At 31.2% G+C, this 13,158-nt stretch overlaps 1 protein-coding gene across 1 annotated transcript in view; it reads right to left on the bottom strand.

Annotated features, from left to right (window-relative positions):
• The window catches only part of LOC140433829 (potassium channel subfamily K member 18-like), a 93,726-nt gene that overhangs the window by 49,810 nt on the left and 30,758 nt on the right, over positions 1 to 13,158 (bottom strand). The window lies entirely within an intron of this gene.

Genomic DNA, 13,158 nt, shown 5'->3' with positions numbered 1-13,158 from the left:
CGAAATTATTGAAAATAATGTAAAAGAAGACATAATTCACAGATAAATAAAGAGATTACCAACTAACCAACAGAAAAGGTTTCCATAATTTTAATTAATATTTTTTATAATCAAAGCTTACTGTATAATGATTTTTTTAAATTTAGTTTTTTTTTATATTTAGTTTTAAATTATTACCAACGTAACGGGAGTAAAAAATGTCTGAATACTGAATAAGTTAGAGTAGATATATTTCTGAATAATTGGAAGAGAATCAGATCAACAAAGACATAATATATCGACTTAATTAAACAAACCGTTTAATAATATATTAATAAAATAACAATAACATTGAATTATCATTCAATTTCAGCTTTCTTATATAATAATCAATCGAAATGATGAATAATTAAGATCGGTTTGTAATGATTAATATCAGATTGCTTTATTCCAAATTTGGTAATTAGTTGTACTCGGCTTCTCCCGGCTGCTCCTGTTTGTTTTGTCCCGACAATTTCTGTTCACTCTACAACATAATATATCACACCTCCCGCAAACCATCATTTACTATACATCAGCTATACGTTTTCTAATATTCCGCCCTACCCAACCTTAAGGTCTAACAACATGGTGCAGAAGAAGTGCATGGTCCAGGAAGCAAAATACGATACCAGCGATGACACGATAAAGAAAACACGCACCTGTGACATGAAACTCATATTATAGAAATGGTGTCGTTACAAATACAGAAGAATAATGCTATCTTATCAATAACAATATCAACTTTTACAAAATTATGATTAATTATAAATTAAGATTTTGGACACTTAGTAGGAGAAAAGCAAAGCTATGGCAGATCAACTTAAAAGACACTTAAATAAATTGAGAAAAATGTTTAATAAAGTGGTTGTAAAATACACATCTTCTTCTTTCGTCATGTGCTAAGCTTGTTTTCAAACTTTGGCTATCGGCATGTCACCTGCTGGAATGCTTTTTTAATCGGTAGCTACATGAAATAATTTCTAGACTATTCGAACTGTCCAATGTTCAATCTTATGTAGTCAGGAAAGTTGTTTCGTTCGACACAGAATTTTCCTACTACTTTGTCCACAATGATTTACCGATATAATTAAGACCCCCTTAATGGTGTTGATTCAGATACAAGATATATCGAACCAAGATGAACATACAAGTAAACGTTAAGACGAGTTACACGAAGATGTAATACATAAGTTTAAAATATCTATGGTAATTAATTTTAGGTTAAGTAATAATATTATACGTAACAGTTAATTTAAGATCATTTGTAAGATGCATGATAATCATTTGGAAGAGTGAGGTGGCATACTCAGCAACAAAAAATTCATCAATTATATCAGAGCAAATAAGCAGTAATCAGATAAATAAAAGACACGCAATATATGTATATATATATATATATATATACATATATATATATATATATATATATATATATATATATATATATATATATATATATATATATATATATATATATATATATATATATATATATATATATGTATGTACAGCGTTAACAGGCCTTTTAGGTCCATTGCTGGATGGATAATTTCCATCGTTTTCTATTCTTCTATCACTACATCTCTCCATTTCTTTCTTGGTCTTCCTCTCTTTTTGTGCTCTCAGGTACTCTCCAAGCAATATTCTTGACTAGTCTATTACCTTGCATTCTTTCTAGATGGCTGAGCCATTCTAGTCTACGTTTTTTCACCACTTTTTTATTGTAGGGTTAGCATACAAATGATACACTTCTGCATTAGTTCGTCTTCTCCATTCTCCCTCTACTAGTTTTCTACCAAATATTCTGCGAAGTATCTTTCTTTCCCATGCTTCCAATGTGTTCTGTACGGTTTTGTTCATAGTCCATGTCTCGGCAGCGTATAGCATTGTGGGTCTAATTATAGTTTTGTATACTCTTATTTTTGTATTACGAGATATATCTTTGGCCTTAATTATTTTGCTCATGGCTCCAGCACACCTGTTGCTCTTGGTCAATATCAGGTTGATTTCAGTTTCTTCGTTACATGTCTGATCAATAAGAGTACCTAAGTACATATATTCATCCACCTTCTCGAATTCTACAACTGATCCATTCTCCACCTCCAATTTAAAGGATCCCCTGGTGCTTATTCCTTTTTTGCTCGAGATCTCCATGTATTTCGATTTATTAATAATAACTTTCAGTCCCATTTTAGAGCTTTCCCGAATCAGTCTTTTTGTTATATTTGATAGTTCTTTTCCATTTCTTGAAATGAGAACCACATCATCAGTGTATGATAAGCATTGGTGCTCCTTGTATAAAATAGTTCCGGAACTGTTTATCCCACTAATCCTTACAATTTTTTCTAGAAATATGTTGAATATCAATGTAGACAACGGGTCTCCTTGGCGAACACCTTTTTTCACTTCGAATTCTTCTGAGACTGTACCGTTGCATCTCACAGCACAAATGGTTTGTCTAATTGTCATTTTTACCAATCTTATTATTTTTTCCGGCACTTGGAATTCTTTTAGTGTTTTTATTAATTTGTTTCTGTCTATTGTATCGTAGGCAGCTTTGTAATCAATGAAAAGTACTTGTGCTGAAATGTTGTATTCATAGCAATTGATCAGGATTTGTTTTAGCATAAAAATTTGATCAGTTGTTGATCTTCCCTTCCGAAATCCTCCCTGGTATTCTCCTAGATTCTTCTCTATATATATTTCTAATTGTTTTTTAATTAGTATGGCGAGTACTTTATACATTACTTCTAATAAGGATATTCCTCTACAGTTTGCGCATTCAGTTCTATCTCCCTTTTTGTGTATAGGAATTATAATCGACTTATTCCATTCTTGAGGCATTTCTTCGGCATTCCATACTTCTAGTATTAGCTTACCAAGTTTGTTTATTAAGACCTCTCCTCCATATTTTATGTTCTCTGCCATAATGCCGCTCTCCCCAGGACTTTTTTGGTATTTCATATCTTTTATTATTTCTTCAATTTCTTCTCTTGTGGGCTTTGGTATTTCTTCTATTACTATTTGAGGTCTAGGAACATAACAATTTTCTTCAGTAGTCACTTCTTCATTTATTATATATATATATATATATATATATTCGGTTTTTTTTTTCATTTATTATCTCTTCGAAATATTCTTTCCACCTTTCACATATTTGGTCTTCATCCACTATCAGGTTTCCTTGCTTATCTTTTACATTCATCGTTCTTCCCTGGTACCCAGTTTTAATGTATTTTACTTCTTTATACAAATTTTTTATTTAATTTTTCTTGTAATTTTCTTCAATGCGCTTAATTTTATTATCCATATACTTTAGTTTCCGCTCCCTTAGGATTCTCTTTACTTTTTTTCGTTGTACGGCATACCTTTCTAGGTCGTCTTGTTTTTGCGAACGTAAACTTTTTAATCTCAAATCTGATCTTTTTTTTTAACTCTGTTCTGCATGTCATTGAACCAGTGGTTTTTTCTAAATCTTTTGTTCTTGGTATGTTCTTCGACGTAGCTTCCTTTATAGTGTTTGTCATTTTCAAGAACTTTTGTTGTATGTTACTCACAGTAGTACTATCTTGTTTGGCGTAGGTTTCTTCTATATCCTTTTGATAGTCCTGCTCTACCTCAAATTTTCGCAGTTTTTCAAAGTTAAATTTACGTTGCACTTTCTTTTTCCGTTTATGCTTTTTAATTATTGCTTCTCTCATATTAATTCTAACCAAAAAATGATCTGAGTCTACGTCAGCCCCTCTGCACGTTTTCACATTTGTTATTAAATTCGCAAACTTCTCTTGTATTAAGAGGTGGTCTATTTGATTAGTTTCATTTGACCCCGGAATTTTCCACGTTCCTTTATATATATTTTTTCTCCTAAAATGGGTACTCATTATCTTCATCCTGTTTTCAATTGCGAATGTGATTAATCTCTGTTCATTATCATCATATATATATATATATATATATATATATATATATATATATATATATATATATATATATATATATATACATCTAGCGGTTAATGTAAGCTCCGTTCTAAAACGGTATTATACTAACTCCAGTAGAATATACACCGTGTATATTATTATCTGCGTAGCGCTTTATGTAGACTCCGAGCAACACGTAGGATTAAGTGAACTCTGTAATAGGTTAAAACACTTTTGGGATCCGTATGTATACCTTCGCGTACACAACTAAACTCTTGCGATGTTGCCGATAATTTGATTAGTCGTAGACTTTCAAATTTTACAGCAGGTACATTTTGGAACTTCAAATTTATTTAAATATCAATCAATTTAGTCATCGAGAAATTTCACAAATACTTGGTTAATGCAGTTAAATATTTTAGAGTGGTAATTTATATTACTTGCTTTAATTATTTTTAAACTTAAGTAGTGCCTATTATAAACTTCGAAAAGGCAAGAGTTCATTTTTATTTATTAGTTTTTTTTTTAAAATGCGTTGGCACTGAAATATTTATTATATAAATGAACGTTCTGATGTTTCGATTACTACAGTTTATGACGTATAAAATATTTGTTTTATGGAGTAGTAAAATTTAAATTATAACAATTTATAAATCATTCTTAAAATTCCAATTTTTTACCGTCTAATTTCAATATTTCGATTTTTAAATGTAGGGAATTCAATATCCTATATACTATATTTTAGATACACATAAACACATGGATACACTTATGGCAGATACTAAAAGAAGAAATATTTGGGTTCCTTAGGGTATCTTGATTCTCGGCAACATATCTATTACAATTACATATAATATGTTCGGTCTTATTGTTTTAAATGCTTTGTCGCTTGTACAAGCTATTATTATTTTCATCTTTATATAATTGTGTTTTTGTATCTTTCGTTGTCAGGCATATCAAAATTTAATTTTTAATTTAGAAGTAAATGTATATATAATATTCTTTTTTCTGTCACTTAGTTTAAATATAGATCACTTATATTCTTCTTGCTTATTTATTTTTATTCATAATACTTATTAACGTACGTAATAACGTACCCGTTTTTGCAAAGAGCAACAACGAGTACGAAAGATATCGGGTATCAGGGGTGGTATTTGTCAATCTAAATGCCACTTACGACATATTAAATAAGAGAACATTTCTCCAAAGCTGCATGACATCGCCTTGGATAAAAACATTACTTGTTTTATCCGCGTATATCTACAGAATAGAAGATTTTTCGTATCATTCAATGGTAAGATGAAGAACGCAGATGAATGGTCTCGCTTGGGGCACCTACACTGTATTACATTTACACAAATGATTAACCGATAACAGTAGATACTAGGACTTTCATGTAGACGATACATTGCACAACCAAAACTTTTGTTGCTGAAGTGAAAAAAAATCTAAATGATTGCCTTAAATATAATAAAATGAACTACGAATTAATTTTAAGCCAAACCCCGAAAAACCTTAGGAGCGCTCCTTCAATTTGTCTAAGACAGGCGCTTTCACAAAACTGAATATCTAATCTAATATAAATCTAATATAATCTATAGTCTAATATAAATACCTTTTTTTTAAACGCATCTACCACGCAGAGGCATTAGCGTATTTAGATTAATGTTACAGTTGATACAAATAGTGTATATACATTAGTTCACAATTAATAATAATAATATGTATGTGTATGACAATGTATGTTTTAAATCTTATGAAGAAGTTGACAGTCTTTAAGATAAGAAATTATTCTTTTTGTATCTGTATTTTCTTCTAGGGCAGTTGGGTATGCTATATTTCGTTCACTGTTATATTTAGGACACTGTATTAAAAAATGTTTTAACGTTAGAACACGGTTGCACACTTCACAAACTGGTTTATTTTTGCGCTGTAGTAAATAGCCATGAGTAAATCGTGTATGGCCGATACGGAGACGGGTAAATATCACATGCTCTCTTCTGTCTTTTATTTTTGGTTTCCAAAGATGTGGATGTTTGTTGACTTCATATAGCCTTGATGGAGTGTTGTTTCAAGTTTGTTGCCATTTTTGAATTATTTTTTGTAGTATAAGTTTATAGTTTAAATCGTTTTGTACCAATATGTTACTTTCTTCGGACATTAGGTTAGTTGGTGCGTTTTTAGCTAGTTTATCTACAACTTCGTTACCTTCAATTCTGACATGAGAAGGTACCCATAAAAAATGAACTTATATTTTCTTATTTGAAATGTTTTTATGTTCTTTTTTACTAAGAAGTAGAAGGGGATTGTCACAGTATAATTGAGTCAGTGAGGAAAATGAATTTAGAGAATCTGTAATTATTATACATATTTCTTGGTTTTTGTTTTGTATTAACGATAGTGCTTTTAGAATTGCAAATAATTCAGCCGAAAAGATGGTTGTAATTGACGACAATTGGAAACTAACTGAGATGTCTTCCGAATAAATTGCTGCTCCAACTCTGTCTTCATTTTTTGATGCATCGGTGTATACGCTGTAGGTATTGCCATATCTGTTTAATAGTGTACGAAACTTTTGTTTAATGACGGTTGACGATATCTCTGATTTCTTAGGTTTGTTTGATGTCGATAGCCGGAACAGATATTGTCCATGGCGCAGGGTTGTGGATTGAGGAGGTATCATAAGTTTTTGAAAATTGAAAATTTAATTTGGATAAGTATGATCGTATACGAAAGTAAAAAGGATGATCAATTTGATGTGTTTGTTAAAATTTATTTGTAAATCGATCAGCAAAAACGTTATGCACAACTGGATTATTTCGGTTTGATGACACTGCTGCTGCTTATGTTAGGCTTAGTGGAAAATATGAATTTTACTATAACGAAATATAAACAAACCATGGAAATTTGATGATTTGAAGAAAGAAAATGTCAAATTAGGCTAGAGCAATAACTGAAACAAAAGAATCAATTGGAAATAATGTCAGTCATCATATATTTACTCTAAAAATAACTAACAAAAGATAGACATTAAATGAGAAGTAAAAATTAAAAGAATAATATGTCACTAAAAGACTTGATTTGTAACGATTATCAAAATTTAATAAAAGTCACAAATGTCATCCGATTAATAACAACATTAAATCGTCTGTCAATAAAAAATGTGAAGAACAATTGGACAACACATAGTTTGGATTTAGAAGTGGATTGGGAACAAAAGAGGAATTATGCGCAATGGAGGTACTATTACAAAAATGCAGAGATTATAATGAAAACATATTCATATCTAATATAGATTTTCAAAAGTATTTGACATAGTTCAACCTGGTAAGCCCATACATGCATTAAAATACATACACCTAGATACCAAGATATTAATTTACTAAAAAATCTACTAAACTCAAACAGCGGTCATGCGGGTGAAAGATAGAGAAACAAATCAAGCAGAAATTCAAAAAGGAGTCAGCCAGAGATGTGTGTTGTCAACTAATAGGTATTTTAGGAGACACTATGGGAAAGAAGTAAGGAATGGAGTGAGCATCATTAATAACATAAAATTTGCAGACTAAACCCCAATTATGACAGAAAATATAGAGGATTTACAAATTCTTATAGAAATCATTAACAGATAAAGCAAAAAGATAGGACTAAACTAAACAGATAAAAGTCAATGTTTACAAATAAGAAATTGAGTGTGGTTATTAGATTGAGATCGTCAAATGTTATGTATGGTCGCAACTGCTATATGGGGTAGAAGCTTGGACCCTGACAGCCAAATCTGTAAAAAAATTAAAGGCATTCGAAATGTGGCTATATAGGCGTATTCTTAAAATTCCTTGGACTGTAAAAGTCTCAAACGAAGAAGCGTTAAGACGAATTGTCTATCTGGACATTGTATCTGGGCTACAGTTCGAAACGATAAATACTCTCTTCTACGCGTCATCATGCAAGGAAGAGTAGAGGGAAGAAAAGTCTTGGGAAGAAAGACAAAATCTGGCAGAGAAATATCAGAGATTGGACTAACTTCAGTGTTGAAGAAATAATATATCTAAAAAATCTAAAAGAATATCTAATACATATATCTATACCGGATCCTGTAAAATTTTAAATACATTAAATTAAATCTCTCGTAAATTATAAAGCCTATTCTTAGATTAAAATAACAAATTTCTTAGTATTATGATATGTAGTATTGTGATAATGTGTAGGTGTCAGTATTCTTTTAAAAGAGATTTATAGGTTGGTATATAAATTTCACGGTTATGTGTCATACGGTTTCATCTTTCATACAAACATTAAAAACCTTAAAAAGTTTCATTTTACATACAATTAGCACGTTGGCTCTGGAAATGAGCTATAAATATGCATTGTTAAAAATGGTATACATTTATATAGATTATTATATATTATATAGATTTTCCTTTGTCGTCTTCTGATTATGTATCTCAATTCGTTCCTAATTAAGCACATGTTGTTCACAAGGTACCTCTCTCATGTTTTAATCACTACTTTTTTTTACCTTTTGCCATAGTTTTCCTCATTTTCTTTATTCATATCGATTTCACTCATAACGAATATTGGGTAGTTTATTGTTTCATGAAACTTTCTCCTTATATGTCCGTATCATACAAGTTGTCTAGTTATTATAGCGTATATAATGTCGTATGTTAATTCCATTTTATTTAACAACAAAATACTAAAAACTTTGTTTTCAAAACTTACACCAAATTAATTGTATCTTATCACTACAGCTGTTTCGGCAGAGTGCCTTTCTCAAGTCTCAAGTTTCTCGAATCCGTCAATCATCTATTGTATTTCTTATCAGGATTTTGAAGCAGCTGTGCTCCATTAGTCCATTTTTGTAACTATTTGTCACTGTTTCCCTTTTTTCTTTATTGTCATTATTACGTAGCGCTACAACACTGGGTGAGTCTTCGCTAACTACAACTTTTTTCCAAGTTGATAGATTTTCCACGAATCTTCAATGAAATGTTAATTTTCTAAGATATGATTGGATGTTTTCTCTCTATTGTATACTGAGACACCCAAGTGGCATTCTTCTGTGCTAAGTTTCTTCCATACCAGTTTTACAAGTTTGACATCTTGGCGGCTATGCATGTGTCCGATCTACCTTAAGCGATTTATTTTCCTGAATAATATCGTTATAGGAGCTTTCTTTATTCAGTATATGTTCTAATTCTATACGGAATTTGTAGTGATATAATAATGAGGTTAAACAATTTTAGAAGAATTAGGCTCTGTATTTCTTTAGTGACATTATTATTAACCGTGATTATTGATCTAAGATATTTAAAGTATTCCATACTTTCAAAATTGTAGTTGTTGACTTTATTATTTTATCTAGATGTATTGAATTGCTCTCTTCTCTTGATTCGCTTGTATTTGGTTTTCATTTTGTTGATTTTAAGTGAAACAGTTTTGGTACTCTCCTCACTTTGTTAAAGATGTCGTTTGCGGATGGGAGAGAGTTTCATATGGGATCAATGTCATAAGCATATGCTAGGAGTGCTTTGTACCTTGGTCCATTAATGGATTGCATCTTAAATATGCGTTATTTCTATTTTAGTAAGCTGTTCATTAATTTTTTGAATATTTAAATCGAGAATCTGTATTTATTCGACTGTTTTATAACACAGTTTCTTGGCGCCTATTTTAATCTCTGTTTTTTTGACATAGGGAGTTCGGTGGTATGTCCTTAACGTTTTCATAACCAACGTTCGAAAATTTGTTTTACTGTAAAGTGATGACGATTTTACTAGAAAATATAGTGCTATTTAATAATAATAAAGTTCAAGCTACAATTCCTATATGCATTAACTTGGTACTGATATCTCTGCTCCCCGATCCCAGGTAGCAGTCAGGTAAACATTAAAACTGCTACACTCATGCTTCCTATTATCCAACGATTAGCCGGTCCAGGACTATACGCCTTATTATAGTACTGATATTGCTTCTGCCCCTCATAAGTGAATTTAATATTCAAGGAAGGTTTTGGAAATTTAATAGGATTTTGTATGTTAGAATATTATTTCTCTGAGAAAGTGAAGAATATCTATTTTCTACCCGTTTTAATCCATAAATTAAATATTAGAATGCTATAGAATAATGCTACAAGCAGCAAAAAAACGGTCTAATAGTCAGTAATCAGAAAACCAAATAAATGTTCTTTAACATACAAAAGAAAGGATGTAGAGTAGGGCATAACGTAACACTAAACCCATATAATTTTGAAAGATTGCAGCATTTTGGGTATCGTAGATAACGTTGTCACATAAGAAATAAAATGGAATATTCAGGTAACTAACTGATGTATATATAACCCTCATAACACTTTTAAATCCAGAAGTCTAATACGAATCCCTAAAATAAGGATATATAAAATAGTGATTAAACCAATGCTATTGACTGGATACATGACGAGAACGCTGACAAAACAATGTAAGTAAAACTCAGGTATTAATTAGATCAGTATTACCAGAAAACCCATTAGAAGTATTGCCAAGAAATGTAGAGCATATAGTGAAATCTAAATATCGTAGAATAAGATATTCAGACAGTATCGAGCGAAAACATTATTGATGAGGAAAGAGAGATCCATCGCTGAGAAAGTGAGAAACTAATTGCCAAAAGCAAAGGGTACTTTGTAATAAAGTACCCGTACTCTAAAGCATAAGCATGTCTTTTCCTACTCTTTAAGTAAGTGATGGATTCGACTGTCACTTGATGGAAATTTATTTTATCTGACAATAAAACAGGTATGCGTTTACATGTTATAGCCTGTAACTGAATAAGTTGAAGAGGGGACAACTGTTTGTCTCAAGTTGGTGATTTAGAATTATGGCGGTATTTTTTAATTTGCTGATTTCCCTAAATTCTAATTTCCATAGAATCTAAAAATACCTTAAGGCTTTTATTTTAAATATACTTTTTTAGTAATGAAAATACGTAAACAGAACCTTTAATATACCTGTAACCTTTGATTTCTGGGATAAACCCATCTTCTAAGCAATACCGTCGATATATTTATTTGAAATTTTGTACACTTATTTTACCCGTTTATGTCCTTATTATCCATATATGAGTTGTCACCGATATGATAAACTCACTTACTTTTCACAAAGAGACTCTATATTAAGTACGGTGATTACTATACATATCTGATTCGAAATATCGTCGAAAAGTAACAGTATGTAAAATTTAAATTTTTAATGAAAAGTTAAAGATTAGCCATTTATTATGGAGTTCAAAAGAGAAGCCTTTACGAAAATTTAAGTACTAATAAGACCACCGCAATCTGACGTACCCTGGGTAATGAACAAAAAATTAATCGGCTAATCACCCGTTCAATATGATTTTTGTCAAATCGGCCCTTTTTAGGACCAACTATTCTAATTAAGTCTATAAATATTAAGGGTGCTTAGCACAAATGTGACGTATTTCTAGTGCAGGAAACATATAGAGGGCCAAACCTAGGGTATTTGGTATTAATATGATTCCTGAAAAACACATAATAAATGTAAAAGTGCTATCTCTGCTGGCAAATAAGTAAAGAAAAACTTAAATAAGAGAGGACAAAACCAGTCAGCTGAGGGAACCTTTCAACTATGTTGAGCTTGGATCCACTATCTACCTATATAATGAACAATATTACGGTTACTGACTGAAGATTTGAGCACAAAGCTTATAAAATTTGTACCAAAAACACAACAATTACTGATATCCAAAGTCTGCAGACAAGCAAAGCAAAGACAAAGTTGTTACCTTGCTTAAACCTGCAAAAACTCCAACGACCACAAAAGCTATCGGTCAATATATTTATTTGTCAGCTATATAAAATACTTCTGCACATAATCCTTAATATAATTTTACCGATAAGTTTTTTGTGATTAACGTTTTAGACTTACTTCGTCAATTTTGGGCTATCCAACAATAATTGCAGAATGTCATAAGTGAAGAATATCAATTTGCTATCCGGATTTAATCCATAAATTAAATAATGGGATGCTATAAAATAATGATATTAGCGAAAAAACGGTCTAATAGTCAGTAATAAAGCATATACATGTTCTTTAACATACAAAAGAGATGACGTAGAGAAGGGCATAATGTAGCAATAAACCCATATAATTTTAAAGGATTGAAACGTTTTAGATATCGTAGATAACTTTGTAACATAAGAAATAAAAGGGAATATTCAGGTAGCTAACTGATGTATACATAACTCTTATAATACTTTTAAATTCAGAAGTCTAATACGACTCTCTTAAATCAGGATATATAAAACAGTGATTAAACCAGTGCTAATGTGTGGATATGTGACGAGAACGCTGACAAAACAATGTACGTGAAACTCAGGTATTAATTAGATCGGGATTGCTAGAAAAGCCATCAGAAGTATTTTCCGACTTACAAAGGTCCGCGTACTAACCATTAACGAACGGAAATAATGCCAAGGTCAAACACGTATATAAAGACAGCAACGTCGTACAAGAAGCTAAATCTCAATGCTAAAGTTGCGCTGGCTATATCCAAAGGCTTTATAATAACTGCATTGCCAAGTTAAATTGGGAGGATGCCCCAAGAGAAAAAATGTCCTTAGGACTTCCACAAATGAAGGGGGAAGGTAACATGAGGTCAGATTTAGGAATCATGAGACTATCTACCGACCCATCATATTTATCAAAACATGCCTGTTCAACTACCTGCTATCCTACCTATAGTCAATACTCATCTGTTGGGGACTATCAAATCAATTACATGTAATCAAACAAACCAGAATAAAAAAAGTTATCCCAGGAAAGGCACTTCAGAAATATTGACATAAATTTTTAAAACGTTATTTACGTGGCTTATTAAAATTTAAATTTTTAATGAAAAGTAAAAGATTAGCCATTTGTTATGGGGTTCAAAGAAGAACCTTCACGATGTTAATTTTTTGAGATATGATTGGATGTTTTCTCTTCATTGCATACTGAGACGCCCAAGTGGCATTCTTCTGTGCTAACTTCCTTCCATACCAGTTTTACAAGTTTGACATCTTGGCGTCTATGCATGTGTCCGATCTACCTTAAGCAATTTATTTTCCTAAACAATATCGTTATAAGAGCTTTCTTTATTCAGTATGTGTTCTTCTTCTATATATATATATATATATATATATATATATATCTTCTATTACCAAGTTAAATTGGGAGAA

This window comes from Diabrotica undecimpunctata, chromosome 2 (assembly GCF_040954645.1).
Source record: "Diabrotica undecimpunctata isolate CICGRU chromosome 2, icDiaUnde3, whole genome shotgun sequence".
Lineage (NCBI taxonomy): Eukaryota > Metazoa > Arthropoda > Insecta > Coleoptera > Chrysomelidae > Diabrotica > Diabrotica undecimpunctata.
Note: the sequence above shows the minus strand (reverse complement) of the source record. Positions and strands in the feature narration are given on the sequence as shown.